At 43.9% G+C, this 6,319-nt stretch overlaps 1 long non-coding RNA gene across 1 annotated transcript; it reads right to left on the bottom strand.

The window, feature by feature from the left end:
• Positions 1 to 2,974: 2,974 nt before the first annotated feature.
• On the bottom strand, positions 2,975 to 5,809 carry LOC135571296 (uncharacterized). The gene is made up of 7 exons (XR_010463707.1): positions 5,085 to 5,809; positions 4,821 to 4,997; positions 4,669 to 4,730; positions 4,500 to 4,586; positions 4,130 to 4,413; positions 3,362 to 4,051; positions 2,975 to 3,081 (listed from the first exon to the last, which is right to left on the bottom strand). It is a non-coding gene; the product is annotated as an uncharacterized LOC135571296 (long non-coding RNA).
• Positions 5,810 to 6,319: the final 510 nt, after the last annotated feature.

The raw sequence follows: 6,319 nt of genomic DNA, 5'->3' as shown, positions 1-6,319 counted from the left end.
TAGCCATAATTCATGAATGGCACCATGCAGGGTTCCATACTGAACAAAAATATATAAACTCAACATGTAAGGTGTTGGTCTCATGTTTCATGAGCTGAAAGAAAAAATCCCAGAAATGTTCCACACGCACTAAAAGCTTAATTTTTTGGGGCACACAGTTGTTTATGTCCTTGTTAGTGAGCATTTCTCTTTTGTCAAGATAATCCATCCACCTGGCAAGTATGGCATATCAAGAAGCTGATTAAACCATGATCATTACACTGGTGCAACTTGTGCTGGGGACAAAAGGCAAATCTAAAATGTCCAGTTTTGTCACAACACAAAACCACAGATGTATTGCGGGAATGTGCAATTGGCATGCTGACTTCATGAATGTCCACCATTGTTGTTGCCAGAGAATTGAATGTTAATTTCTCTACCGTAAGCCGCTTCCAATGTCGTTTTAGAGAATTTGGCAGTACATCCAACCGGCCTCACACCTGCAGACCACGTGTGTCCACGCTAGCCCAGGACCTCCACATCCGGCTTCTTCACCTGCAGGATTGTCTGAAACCAGCCACCCGGACAGCTGATGAAACTGTGGGTTTGAACCAGTGAAGAATTTCTGCACAAACTGTCATAAACAGTCTCAGGGAAGCTCATCTGCGTGCTCGCCCTCATCTTGGTCTTGACCTGACTGCAGTTCAGCGTCGTAACTGACTTCAGTGTGCAAATGCTCACCTTTGATGGCCACTGGCACGCTGGAGAAGTGTGCTCTTCACGGATAAATCCTGGTTTCAACTGTACCTAGACAGCGTGTATGGCGTCGTGTGGACGAGCAGTTTGCTGTTGTCGATGTTGTGACAGAGTGCCCCATGGTGGCGATGGAGTTATGGTATGGGCAGGCATAAGCTACAGACAACAAACAGCATTTTATTGATGGCAATTTGAATGCACAGAGATACCGTGACAATATCCTGACGCCCATTGTCATGCCATTCATCCGCTGCCATCACCTCATGTTTCACAGCCCCATGTTGCAAGAATCTGTACAAAATTCCTGGAAGCTGAAATGTCCCCGTTCTTACTTGGCCTGCATACTCACCAGATACTGAATGTCCCCCCCCATTGAGCATGTTTGGGGATGCTCCGACAGGTACGACAGCATGTTCCATTTCCCGCCAATATCCAGCAACTTCACACAGCCATTGATGTGTACATAATGTTGCCGCTACCGTCTCTTATGACCGAAAATAACTTCAAGACATCAGGACTGCGATTACTCACCACGGACTAGCAGAATCCTTTTTCTTCTTTCACGACTGACGAGCCCGAGGCAGAGGATATACAGCTCCCTCGGGAACAGGCCCCGACATCAAATCAAAGTTTATTTGTCACTTGCGCCGAATACAACAGGTGTAGACCTTATAAGTGAAATACTTACTTACAGTAAGTGAGTGAAATACTTACTTACAGTAAGTGAGTGAAATACTTACTTACAGTAAGTGAGTGAAATACTTACTTACAGGCTCTAACCAATGGTGCGGTGAAAAAAGGTGTGTGTCTGTGTAGGTAAGTAAAGAAATAAAACGACAGTAAAAAGGCATTTGAAAAAAGAGTATTAAGGCTATGTACAGACACCTGTTAGTCAGGCTTATTGAGGTAGTATTAACATGTAGGTATCGTTAAAGTGACTGTGCATATATGATGAACAGAGAGTAGCAGAAGTGTAAAAAGGGGTTGGCGGGTGGTGAGACACAATGCAGATAGCCCGGTTAGCCAATGTGCAGGAGCACTGGTTAGTCGGGCCATTTAGTTAGTATGTACATGAATGTATAGTTAGTGACTATGCATATAAGATAAACAGAGTAGCAGCAGCGTAAAAGAGGGTTTGGGGGGGGGGGCAGACTGCAAATAGTCCGTGTAATCATTTGGTTACCTGTTCAGGAGGTAACAAAGACATGCTGATGTGCCAGAATATTAAGTATCACATTGTCAAGTATCAAAACTGTAAAAACAATATGTAGCTTTTCTGCAGAAAGAACCAGCCTCATAAATTTATGACTTTATCCTTTTTCTTCAGTGTGGCCCTAGTACTCTGTCATATAAACAAATACACATTCCATATGAATATAAAAACACAATGTGTAACATTATGTTCCTTTATTGAATAAGGACAAAACAAAGCAGGTAAACCATCAGCTCCTTTCGAAACTGAAGTCACAGTGACTCTACAAGATGGAAAGCACAGAATCCAAGCATATTATACAAAATGATACATACACATTCAAAGGTCTGTATATAACACACCCTGCATGTCTGCACACTAAAATAAATGCAGGACAAATCCATACACATCAACTGAACAGACAAATGAATGGATGCAGTAGCCTCCCTGCAGCCTTGTATTACACACAGTATACCGCACAAACATCATAAGAGGCCAAATTCGTCAAAAACGAACCCAAAAAAACAAATTCCTCTGCCACCGCAGGACATATTTAACCAAAATTGAAAGCACACATACTAACTAAAATAATTCAACACATATTGGTCCCTCAGCAGCCGACCACTGTCGTCATCAGGGAAGATTGCCGGATTGTCCCAGTCCATGGCTGGTGGCACTCTGGGGGCCCTCTCCTTCCTCAGGCAGGCCACATTGTGGAGGACAGCACAAGCCACAGTAATATCACATGCCCTAACAGGGCTGACCCTTAATTTGTGAAGGCAGTGAAAGCGTGCCTTCAGGAGGCCAAAGGTCATTTCAACTCTGGCCCTGGTCCTGGCATGGGCATGGTTGTAGGCCTGCTGTGCTTCCTGGGGGTCTGTGAAAGGTGTCAGGAGAAAAGGCTGGCAGCCATACCCCTGTCTCCCAGCAACACACCAGAGAATTCACCTGTCAACACAAAATCTCATCATTACTACCTCATAAACACAGTGATATTCTTGACACAGCCATGATGGTTATAAATAGGGGTTGTGTGGCTTACCTTGTGATAGGCACTGATAGATTTCAGAGGCCCGAAAGATTCTGGAGTCATGGACTGAGCCAGGCCATTTTGCCACAACATTGCTGATCACACAGTCAGCATTGCAGACCATCTGAAATCATAAGATGAGGAATATTACACCAATCAATGCACATCACTGGCAATGCAGAGTGTTCGTCAATGGACAATATCAAAAGTTATGTTCACCTGAACATTAATGCTGTGAAAGGATTTCCTATTCACAAAATCGGCCTCATGGGCACCTGAGGGGGCTTTTATCCTTATGTGTGTGCAGTCCACTGCACCAATGACATTGGGGAAACCTGTCACACAAAGTAATGAGTATCCTACTATGTGTTAACAGTTGTCCTGTAATTTGTAGATCCTCTTACCTGCAATCCTATAGAACTCCTCTTTGATGTCACAGAGTCTTCTGTGGCCAGGGAAGGAGATGAAGACATCTGCTAATGCTTTGATAGCCAGACACACACTCCTTATTGTGCGGCAAATTGTGGCCTTGTTCAGCTGTTCTGCATCCCCCACTGAGTACAGGAAGGCTCCACTAGCAAAAAAGCGCAAGGCCACACAAACCATTTGCTCCACACTCAGTGCATGGCTCCGTGCAGTGCGGTGCTTAATCCTGGGACCCAGTAGTCTGCATAGATATCTGATGCCATCTGCAGAAAACCTGTATCTTTCATATAGATGGTCATCAGGGAAGGCCAGTGGGTCCAACCGGTCCCTGAAGACCCTTTCTCGCCTGAAGGCTCTCCTCAGCACAAGTGCTTCTTCATCCACCACATCTCGCACGAATGGGCATGCCATTGTCAGAGCAGAAAGGAACACACAATTTTGGGCCTTCATATAGGCTAGTGGCCACACCTGGTGCTGGGGGGGTGGGCAAAAGAGGGCGATGCCTTATAACGATGACTTGGTTGTACTGATTGCTGGGAAAATAAAAAAAACCTTAGAAAGATGCCACCGTCCTGTGTGCTCACAATAAGAGCTCATATGTCATGGCTCACTTGACTTTACGAGAATATACCTAATTTTTATTTTTGAGCTGTGTCATCTTCTTGGAGCTGGGGAGGAAAAAAAAATAATGATTAATACATTTGTGTTACAGTTAGCATACAGTGTACATTGAAGGCATATCTCACCTCCCTCTCAAGTTTTTTTATTTCAAGGTCCAGTTTCCTAATTGTCCTCTTTTTTATTTCGGACTCCAGTGCAAGATTTTCCATCTTTTTCTTCTTGTACTGAATGTCTATGTCTGCCAGTTCTATTTGGCGCCGGAGGTGGTTGCCATACAACTTTCTGATAGCTTGTGAGCTCTGTGAACACAATACAATTAGCGCAGCTGGAATTTGGCAGGATGTGGTGTCCTTTTATTAATACGCACTATGTTGCCAGGCTGGTTTTCCCACTGTATAGCATCTGGGTCCTGTAAAAGAAATTAGATTTTTGATTTTGATGAGGACTCCTCACCATTGTAGAGTAAATAGTACTTTCACAGTCTTAACATGATACCTCATGCCTTCTGGAATCCAGAGAGATGGTCTCCTCCTCATCATCGTCTCCATCATGTGCTGTTGCTGCTGCACTGGGGCCTTCACCCTATCACATTTAATCGGATTCATATTGAAGCTAGTAGACAAGACATGCCAGGCCTACAGTATGCCTTTGATGGAGTACTCACTGGATCAGCATCGTCTGGTGCTTGTGCTGGTGGCTCTAACAGGAACACAGTGCTGCCAGGCACTGCAAGGCAATAGGTAAACCAAAGTCAGACAGTCCAAATTGATTCAATATGAATGTGGTTGTATCCCATGAAGAGATGGAAGGACATACCTTGAATGAAGCGGGTGGCATCTTGGGAGGAACCTATGCTCGTCTCTTTCCCCCCAGGGATCCCCTCTAAGACGGGCCTGCCTTTATTTAGCTCCAAGGCCATGTCCTCTGCTGGGGTAAGGTCAGCCTTTGGTGACCCACCACCCGTGCCTTGTCTGTGGGTATTCTTTTTCACTGCTAAAACAGTACAGACAATGTGTGAGCAGGCACCTTCTGGGTACAATATATGCTTGTGCTTTGTTAAATATTAGTCAGGGACCATACCATTCTGCAGAATGTTCTTGTATTTGATTTTGACCTGCTGCCATGTCCGTTTTGGCCCGTTCATGTTTAATCTACACACACACACACACACACACACACACACACACACACACACACACACACACACACACATTTAATGGAGTCACACTGCAAAAAATTACTTGGTATTTTTGTCTTGTTTTCAGTAAAAATATCAAAAAATTTATCATAGCTTTATACAGTGTGATGGAGTTACTTTACACAATTTCACTCATATCTGCAGTGCATTTCAATTAAAAATTTAACCGTTTCATAATTACAGTACAACTGCATTTTTGGAGATGTGAATTAAATATTTGAATTGTAATTGTGATGTTTCAGCGGAGTGGTGAGTGTGTAATTGTGCACTACTTACGCATTCAGGCGGTCTGCAATACTTTGCCACGCTTTTTCTCTTTGCTTTATCACTGTGGCGGTGTTGCCTTTCTTCTTAATTATATCTTTTACCTCCTCGTATGCCTCCATGAGGATTTGTGCTTCCGACGGGGAAAAGTACGCGGCTCTAGTTGCCATGGTAAATCAGTTAATCTGTGATCTGTGGCGGGGTCTATTTGAGTGAGCCGTGAGCGCGCACCTATCCAGGATTGGTTTCACCTGGCTTAATGAATCCGTGTCTGCTCATCCTGGTTTGGTCTTTGTGCAACCAATTAAGCCTGGACGCACATGTTTTGGCTTCATTGAGCTCAGCTGAGTCATTTATTCCGGATGTCTTAATTCTACTTTTGTGCAACAGGCCCCAGGTGTGAGGGCATACACTTTCCTGAAGGCTTAGATTGAAGAGATAGCAAATAAGAGTGGCAATATTTTTCCTATTAAGGAGCGACTGCGCATATGAAGTGGCTATGTTGAGCGTAAAAGTGATGCTAGATTTATAGTTATTTGGCAACTGTAGTTTTGAAGTTTAGTTAGTTTCGATTTAGAATGGCCCATTATCAAATGAGCAGGAACAGGGGCATTAGAAAAAGTTGTCATCTGTATGCACTTGAATAGCGAATGGAGGTCGCACGCTTTCCCACCGGTCCGTTTTGTGGCTATTTTGGTTTTATAGCAGAGCTGTGCTTAATTTGAGAAGCTTAAAAATAAATATAAATACACTTATTTTACCCCACGCATCAATCACTGATTGAGGAGCATGCTCTCACTGCCCCAGCAGGTGATATTCTGCCCAAACAATGTATACCATGTGCTCTCCAACC

The sequence above is a fragment of the Oncorhynchus nerka genome, linkage group LG4 (genome assembly GCF_034236695.1).
Source record: "Oncorhynchus nerka isolate Pitt River linkage group LG4, Oner_Uvic_2.0, whole genome shotgun sequence".
NCBI lineage: Eukaryota > Metazoa > Chordata > Actinopteri > Salmoniformes > Salmonidae > Oncorhynchus > Oncorhynchus nerka.
Note: the sequence above shows the minus strand (reverse complement) of the source record. Positions and strands in the feature narration are given on the sequence as shown.